Here is a 9,533-nt window from a genome sequence, read left to right on the forward strand (position 1 = left end):
GTAGGTGCCTTCAACGCATTTGTCGGCTCCATTCATGATACCTTGGCGGGAACCAGTACTGGCAACCCCAAGAAGAAAGCATTCCCAATCGACAAGAAAGGGAAAGGAAAGGCGAACGAGAGGCCTCCCACATCACAAAAGAGGACCTTAATGTTCGTTGACATGAAAGTAAACGGCAGACCTATTCGGGCATTGATAGACACGGGTGCTAGCCACAACTACCTGGCCTCAACTCAGGTGCAACGCCTCGGTCTAGCAGTGCAAAAATGCAAGGGTCGTGTCAAGGCTATCAACTCTCCATCTCAGCAAGTGAGTGGAATAGCCAAAGAAGCGCCAATCCAGCTTGGCCCATACAAGGGAATACTCGACCTACGCATAGCTATCATCGATGACTTCGAACTGATAGTGGGATTGGAATTCCTCAGGCAGACCAACACCATCCCGGCACCATATGCCAACATGCTCCTAATGATGGGAGACAACGGGGCCAAACCCCACACCATACCGTGCATATCCAAGAAGATGGCCGCTGGAAACATCACGGCCATGCAGTTTAAGGAGGGAATCAACAGACCTGAACCCACAGTTCCGGCTGCCCTCAACATCACCAAACAGGCATCACATCATCGGGGTCCAACAGCTCATGGCGCCCCTAAATGTGTGAAGACTTGTCAAGCATTCCCAAAGGACAAGTCGGATCACCCAGCACAAGCGGGACTCTTGGAGATGCTACCTGTCCCACAGAGACCGTGGGAAAGCATTTCCCTGAATTTCATCACAGGATTACCCAAGGTCGGAAATCATGCAACCATCATGGTGGTAGTAGACCTTCTTCTTCTCCCATGTTGTCAAACATTGGGGTATGCCCAGCAACATCATCAGTGACTGCGACCCACGCTTCACTAGCAAGTTTTGGACCCAACTCTTCAGTTGCCTCGGATCCAAATTGAGTTACAACTCAAACCATCATCATCAGCAAACACATGATCAAACAGACCGGTTCAATGACATGCTGGAGGAATATCTCCGCCAATTTGCTACCGGGTCACAAACACATTGGGTGAAGCTTCTGGATGCTGCTCAGCTGTGTTTCAATTCACAAAAGTGCACCCATACAAACAAAAGCGCTTTTGAAATTGTTACCGGACAGCAACCGCTACTCCCACATAATGTGAATGCACCAACCATACCATCATCTCATCGAGCTGCCAGTTTCTCTACAGAATGGGAACAAACTTTGAAGATAGTGCGGCGCTATCTTGTCAGGGCCCAAGACAGGGCAACGAGGCATGCCGAACAAAACCGTCACTTTGCCCAACATCAAGCAGGGGACAAAGTGATGGTAAAAACCCCGAGGCGGAACTTGTTTGCAAAGAGGACCCAAGATCCTCGCCTATTGCCAAGCTACATCGGGCCTTTTTCCATTGAAAGGCGCATCGGGAAATCCACATACCAGCTGAACACACCAGCCTGGTGGAAAATCCATCCAGTCTTCCATGTCAGCCGCCTCAGGCCACTTCAGAAATGCATGGAAGATCATTCAGAAAGACATCTCACAACACCGAGGGGAACAGACCTCCCAGCCATCAAGAGCCTGACCAACCATCATCATCCTGCAGGTAAGGCTCCGAGGACGTTGCCAACTCAGGTGGGGGAGAATGTCATAGGCTGCTTTCCATCATCGACCCATGACCCCTTGGACGTGCCCCGTGGCATCCCGGCAAGCCTCCCAACGCCTAGCGCCACGGTCGGCCCCGTGGTCTCGGCAGCACCAAGTGACAAGCGAGCATGCGCCTCTGTCGCCCCACCGATAATCAATGCCAGCGCCCAGCGGCTGGCCAATGCCATCAGTGTCGCGCGCACCGACAATGCCGCGTGCCCAAATCATCATGTTGACATCAGTGCCGCACACCCAGACAGTGCCCCGCGCGCAGACCCAATGCCAAGCACCAGCGCCCAGCCGCTGGCAGATCCAAATAGTGCCGCGCGCGCCCACAACAATGCGCGCGCAGACCCTGCTGCTCAAGACAAAGTTGCTGCCATCGGACTTGCTTCCAAAGAAGACTAAGTCCTTTTCATTGTAATTATAGAGTAGTTTTACTTCATTCATTTTCAGTGTGCTTCTACAGCTTTCTTAGGTCAACTCATGTAACTTTGGTTTATTTTTTTAAGCATTATTAAGGGGGACCAAAGCATTCAAACATTCAAGCATTCAAACTCCCCCCCGACACCGCATTTCATCTTGTAACAGCTTTCATCATCATCAATACAATTATCAGCTTTCATCATCAGTTGCTCATTTTCCGCTGCTCAATTGCTCACGACATTGGCTTTCCCGTACGACACTGACAATCTAGTCTAGCGTACGGCGAGGGCCTCAGTTGGCGCATAGCAACCGCACTGACATCGGTTGCTTAGCCTTACGTCGCCTTTCCAAGGAACTTCAGGAAGGCGCCGCGTAACAGATCTAATGCTTGGGTGGAAATGGCGTGGGGTGGCCATTTTTTTAAGATGCTATTTAGTATTTGGCCACCAATTTCAATGCTGAGCATATATAGCCACTACTTTGTTATAATTAATATGAATAAACGTTTTTAACCTTTCTTCATCTCTTTTCTTTTCAAACCCTTTTTCATTATCAAAATCTCAAAACCCTCGCTTCTCTCCAGCACTTAAGCTCTCGTTTCTTCTTTGAAAATTTGGGTATTCAAAATCAATTGGGTGTTCAAAATATTTGTTGGGAAATACCTCTGTGAGTTGATTTTACAGATTTGGACCATTTGTGATCTAATTTGCTAGGGTTTGTCGAAAATTTGCGAAGCCGATTTTAGAGAAGACGATCACTTGGGCTTTGTTGATTTCGTGAAAATTGAATCAAATTAGCTACTAGGATTTGTTTGTACTGCTATTGAGAAGCTGCATTCCTTACTTGAGTTTGTTTTGTGGTGATTAAACGAGAATCAAATTCAGTTTCTGAAATATCTGTAACTTCTGGACATTAAGCGAAACAAGTAAACGTTAGGATATAATTTTCTAAACGTCCTGAAATACTGAACTAGGAATCTAATATAGAGGATAAACGTTTCTGAAATGTCCTTAACTTCTGGACATTAAGCGAAATAAGTAAATGTTAGGACATAATTTTATAAACGTCCTTAAATATTGAACTAGGAATCTAATATCGAGGACAAACGTTTCTGAAATGTCCTTAACTTCTGGGTATTAAGTGAACCATATCCTTAATATTTACACAACACTCATGAAGTTAAGGATACTATGTCCTTAACATTTACACTGCACACGTGAACTTGAAGGATACCATGTCCTTAACATTTACACTGCACATATGAAGTCAAGGACACGATGTCCTAAAGCTTAACAACGGAAGGTGCAAATACATGACATTTTGTCCTTAATATTTACACAACACTCATGAAGTTAAGAACACTGTGTCCTTAATATTTACACAATATTCATGAAGTTAAGGGCACCATGTCCTTAATATTTACACTGCACATATGAAGTTAAGGACATGATGTCCTAAAGTTTAAAACAGAAGGTGCTAATTCAGGACACTTTGTCCTTAATATTTACACAACACTCATGAAGTTAAGGACACCATGTCTAGCATAGGGGTATTTTTGTCCGGACGGGTAAAAGTTTATTAAAGCACTGGCTAAAGAGTAAATACATTTTAAACAATGGCTAAAGAGTAAAAACAGCTCTAATTAGTGGCTAACTGTGCACTTCCCCCAATATTTGGTCAAACATCTAAAAATAAGTATTTTTGTCAAAACTGTATATAAAAAAACTGCAAAGTAAATAAACTAAAGACAACTATAAAAAGAGATTGATATACTATTCAATTTCAAATTGAGGTATATAATGAACTGAAATCTCCTCTATTTATAGAAAAGGAAGTAGCTGCAAGGCTTTTCTTGAGCTGCTTGTTGTCTGAATGAGTTGCTCTCAACCTGCCTGTTTAATAAGAAGTTGATGCAAGTCATTTCATTGAGTTGCTTAGAGATAAACTTCAGCGGAGTAATAAATGGACATCCACAATATAATATTTTCATAACACTCTCCCTTGAATGTTCATTTAAAGATAATGTGCCTCGTTAAAACCTTACTAGGAAAACTTTAGTGGAAAAATCCTAGTAAAGGAAAAAGAGTACATATATTTAGTAATACGCATTGCTAGCTGCCTCATTAAAAACCTTACAAGAAAAAACTTGTGGGAAAAACCTTAGTAAGGGAAAAAGAGCACATCGCGTATTTTACTCCCCTTGATGAAAATCTTGCTTCAAATATTTGGGTCTCCGCATTCCAATCTTGTATACCATCTTCTCAAAAGTTGAAATTGGCAAAGATTTAGTGAATAAATCCATCGGATTGACACTTGAACGGATTTGTTGTACATCAATATCACCATTTTTCTGAAGATTATGTGTGTAGAATAATTTTGGTGAAATGTACTTCGTTCTATATCCTTTTATAAATCTTCCCTTTAATTGGGCTATGCATGCAACATTGTCTTCGTATAAAATTATGGGTCTTTTATCACATTCCAAACCACATTTTTCTCGAATGAAATGAATCATTGATCTCAACCATACGCATTCCCTACTTGCTTCATGAATAGCTATTATCTCAGCATGATTTGAAGAAGTAGCAACAATATATTACTTTGTGGAGCGTCATGATATGACAGAACCTCCATATGTAAACACGTAGACGGTTTAAGATCGAGATTTATGGGGATCAGATAAATAACCTACATCTGCATAACCAACAAGATATGCACTACTTTTGTTAGCATAAAACTAACTCATGTCAAGAGTTCCCTTTAACTATCGCAATATATGCTTAATCTTGTTCCAATGTCTCCGTGCAGGAGAAGAGTTATGTATTGCTAGTAAATTAACAGAAAATTCTATGTCAGACCTTGTAGCATTAGCAAGATACATAAGTGCAACAATTGCATGGAGATAGGGTATTTCAGGACCAAGGAGTTCCTCGTCCTCTTTTGGAGGTCGGAACGGATCCTTATTCACTTCAAGTGATCGAACAACCAACGGTGTACTCAATGAGTGTACTTTGTCCATGTAAAAGCGTATTAAGTCCATTTCCGTGTAGGCAGATTGATGGATAAAGATCTCGTATGCTAAATGCTCAATGCGCAGACCAAGATAAAGTTTTATTTTTCTAAGATCTTTCATCTCAAATTCTTTCTTAAGATATTCAATTGCCTTTTGTAGCTCTTCTGGAGTTCCAACAGGATTTATGTCATCAACATAAACAGTAAGTATAATAAATTTTGATGACATTTTCTTTATAAAAATACATGGACAAATAACATCTTTTATATAACCTTCTTTCGGAAAATATTCACTGAGACGATTATACCAGATGCGCCCAGATTGCTTTAAATTGTACAAAGATTTTTGTAATTTGATCGAGTACATTCCTCAGGACTTTGAATTATATGCTTCAAGCATTTTAAAACATTCATGAATCATCATATAAATTTGATCAAATGAGTCATATAGGTTATGACATACATTTAAATGGCATGACATCTTCAGGTATCTGGACTACAGGTCTGACCCTTACAATCTTTTACAGTATTGTGCACTATAATGTATCAAATATATCGTCGACGATCATTTTGTATCAGTTTCTAAGTGACATTACTTGTTGAGATCTCATCACTTTCTTTATTTTCAGGTACCTGAACTTCTTGTAGAGTTTCATGAAATGTTATGCCGTGGGCTCTTCTAGAGCTCATTTTCTCCTCATTATGATCACTTTGATCATTTGATCCTATCATTTTTCAAGGATTGTTAACTTTGGAATCGATTGGTTTACTACGCTCCATGCATACAGTAAACTTTATCCTTCAGGGACTTTAATTTTAATAGGAGCATTTACAACTGAAATATGATATTTAATTTTGGATCAGCAACTGCTTCTTGCATTTGACTTGAATTATCTTATGAGTGAGGATCATATTAATGATAATTCGATTCATATAACATATTTTTCAACTGCTTATTCCATCCCCAAATATTAGAAAAACTAACATATATCCCAATCTTCTTTGGAGAGCCTATCTTTGTGCAGTGTGATAGAGAAATTAATCATATACCACACATTAATAATTATTATATCGTAAAAATATTTGGTTTATGATCCAGAACCAGTTTTAAGGAGAGGACTTATCATATATTGTTGGTATGATGCATACAAATACTGTTGTGTGCAATTTAGAAAATCTTAGACCAACACGTGAAGATTTATTCTCGTAAGCAATAGTTTATTCATTAATAGGAGGTATTTAATGCTAAACCATCTTGGACATAAAACCAACATTATCAAGATGAACTGTCTTGATTTCATAATTTGAAAATTATGCTCTTAATTGAGAAAAGTAATTTCAAATGCCAAGTTACAGGTTGACAATAAATACAAATGTAACTATCTCATATATGCATCTATAAGTGATTCATATGATAGGTGAATGAACCCACATTCACCTTTAATATATTCCAGAATTTAAGGGTCTTAGTCCCAACTTTAGCTGGTATAATCAATTTATTATGAGAACAAACAACACAAGAAAATTCTTGAAGAATTTTCTAGTTCTTCACTATTATGCTTATCTGAATTCTCAAATAGCTCATTTAAAAATGACAAATGAAAACTTAAAGTTTATCATAGCATGTGCTATCTCTTAGTTACTTCTGGTTTATGGCATAAACTTTTACATTAGTAAACTTCTGATTTACTGTGGCTACTTTTGTATCAACAAATTTCTGATATACTGTAGCTGTTTTTGCCTTAGTAAAACTTCGGATTTACTGTGACTGTTTTTGTATTAGTAAACTTCTGGTTTGCTGAGATATATGATATAGTACAAATTGAAGAATAAAGTGGATAACTTCTTACATACATATTATTTTACCCCATATGATTGTGGAAACATGAAGATTTTCAATCTTCCAATCATTTGTAGTCTCAATATGAAAGCCATTTATATTAGTAAACTTCGGGTTTACTACAACATATATTTTGACATAATCATATAAGATGAATGACATATTTTTATATAAGCTTTTCGAGAGCCTTCATTTATTATCCAATATATAATATTATTCGGACACTACTTGTGCCATGTGTCTTCTATACAAACAATTAGCTCTTCAGGAGTTTTTGATACATTTTGTACTATTAAATATTTCTCGGACACTTCTTGTATCATGAGAGAAAATCATAATCAAATGAACAATATAAAGATAATTCTAAATTTATAAATGTTATAAATTAAGAATTTCAGTATTTTTACTACCAACTTTGTGACAAATGTCACCTTCAGGGAGAAACACCATTAACATCTGAGTATTTTATATCAAAGCGGCAATCACATAGTCATTACATCCTTCATGGAAAGATAAATGAGTTGCTATTTTCTTCGGGTTAGTTAATAACAATTAACCATAATATATCAATGTGGTTATCGTAGAAATTGTGATGTTCTGGCGTACGACTGGTACATGCAACAATAATCTTCATACCACAAAATAACATTTATATCCTTTGTTATTCTACCTCTTCAGGAGGTGAGTTGTGGTATTTATTCATTCACTTTCAATCGTATTACCCCTTTTTTAATATATTTGCTACTTCAGGAGCAAATCGAGGTATGCATATAATATAGAGAAATTTTCTCTAACTTATCTTCATTGTAACTATAGCAAGCCCAAATTACCACTTCTGATTGTCATAGGTATATACCACTTTTGGTGGTTAACAAATTTAGTTACAATGAGATGTACGAAACATAACCGTTTCTGGTGGCCGTATTCTGCTGAGTTCAAGCGAACCATGAAGTTAAGTCATAACGAGACTTAGGAAATATTACCACTATTGGTAATCATATATTTCTTATAAACTCTGCTAGAGTTTAAGTAAATCTAACAATGTTATACACTTTGTAATCCTTTATTAAGATAATTAGGAAGAAAACAAAAACCAAAATAGGTATTGTATATGTAGCACATAGCCAATCAAGTGATGATAAGATATTAAATCAAATATAAATAAAAGGCTCAAATTACTTTACATAAATTTGGCCACTCCAGATGTAAGTGATATCTACATCATTACTGTCAAGAAGAAAAACTCATCATCTTAAGGATATAATCTGCCTTATGATGCTTAGAATGAACAAGATCTAACCACAGAGTAAGATCGTCGCCTTACCTAAAGTAAATTCGAAGTAAGTGCTCAAATGACAGAGTCTCGTGCTGATAATGTGTTATAAAATAAAAACTGCAAAGTAAATAAACTGAAGTCAAGTATAAAGAGAGATTGATATATTATTCAACTTCAAACTAATGTATATAATGAGCTGAAATCTCCTCTATTTATAGAAGAAGGAAGCAGCTGCGAGGCTTTTCTTGAGCTGCTTGTAAGTTGTCTGCATGAGCTGATCGCAACCTGCCTGTTTAATAAGAACCTGCTCCAAGTCATTTCATTGAGTTGCTTGGAGATAAATTTCAATGGAGTACTAAATGAATAATCTTCTTCAGGAGGATTATCTACATCAGAGTAATAAATGGACATCCACAATATAATATTTTCATAACAAAAATAATACTTTTAAAATGTATGTTTTAGAAAACAGTTTATGCTTGGTTTATTCATATGAGATGATTATTTAAATATTTGATAAACTGATTGCATTTGACCAATATTTCAAACAATGTCAAGTATCAATTTTTTAAAAATAGTAGTAAGATTTATTTTAAAATTAGTATTATTTAAATAGAGAAATAATTTTAAATATTTTTATAAAATACTTTCATTATATTTTATTTTATTTAGTTAAATATATATAAAGGGGCGAAAAAAATGAGAAGAGGGATTTATTTAGGCCAAAACCTTAGATAGCCCCTTAAACTTGTCACGTTTTGCAAAATAGACATATAAACTTATGGAGTGACCAGATAGACACTTGAACTCATCCAAAGTCTAACAAGAGACTAGCGCATGTGCATGCAGCATCTTTCAAACGCTTATTGTGCTTTCTGTTTTTCTGTAACGAGCTGACTCGTCCTACTCAGGGGTAAGACCAAATTTGCTACTGACCTAATTCAATCACCCATTTGAGCTATGGGTATGTCTTGGTGTGAACTAATATCCAAAGGTCTAGGTTTTAAAGAATGGAGAAAGGAAGATACGAGTAGCAAAAGAAGAAACTAGAGATAATTAACAAATTATTATTTTGGACTGTAATAGCTTGTTTGGCCAAGCTTTTTTCTTGGTCAAAAGTACTTTTTTTTTTTTCAAAGTTAAGGTGTTTGGCCAAGCGTTTTGAAGGAAAAAAAGTGCTTTTGAGTAGAAGTATAAAAAAGTAGTTTCTCCCCAGAAGCACTTTATTAAAAATTCCTTTTGAAAAAAATATACTTAGAAGCACTTTTTAAAAGCTTGACCAAATACTAATTGCTGCTCAAAAGTACTTTTCAAATTGT

The sequence above is a fragment of the Nicotiana tomentosiformis genome, chromosome 8 (genome assembly GCF_000390325.3).
Source record: "Nicotiana tomentosiformis chromosome 8, ASM39032v3, whole genome shotgun sequence".
Lineage (NCBI taxonomy): Eukaryota > Viridiplantae > Streptophyta > Magnoliopsida > Solanales > Solanaceae > Nicotiana > Nicotiana tomentosiformis.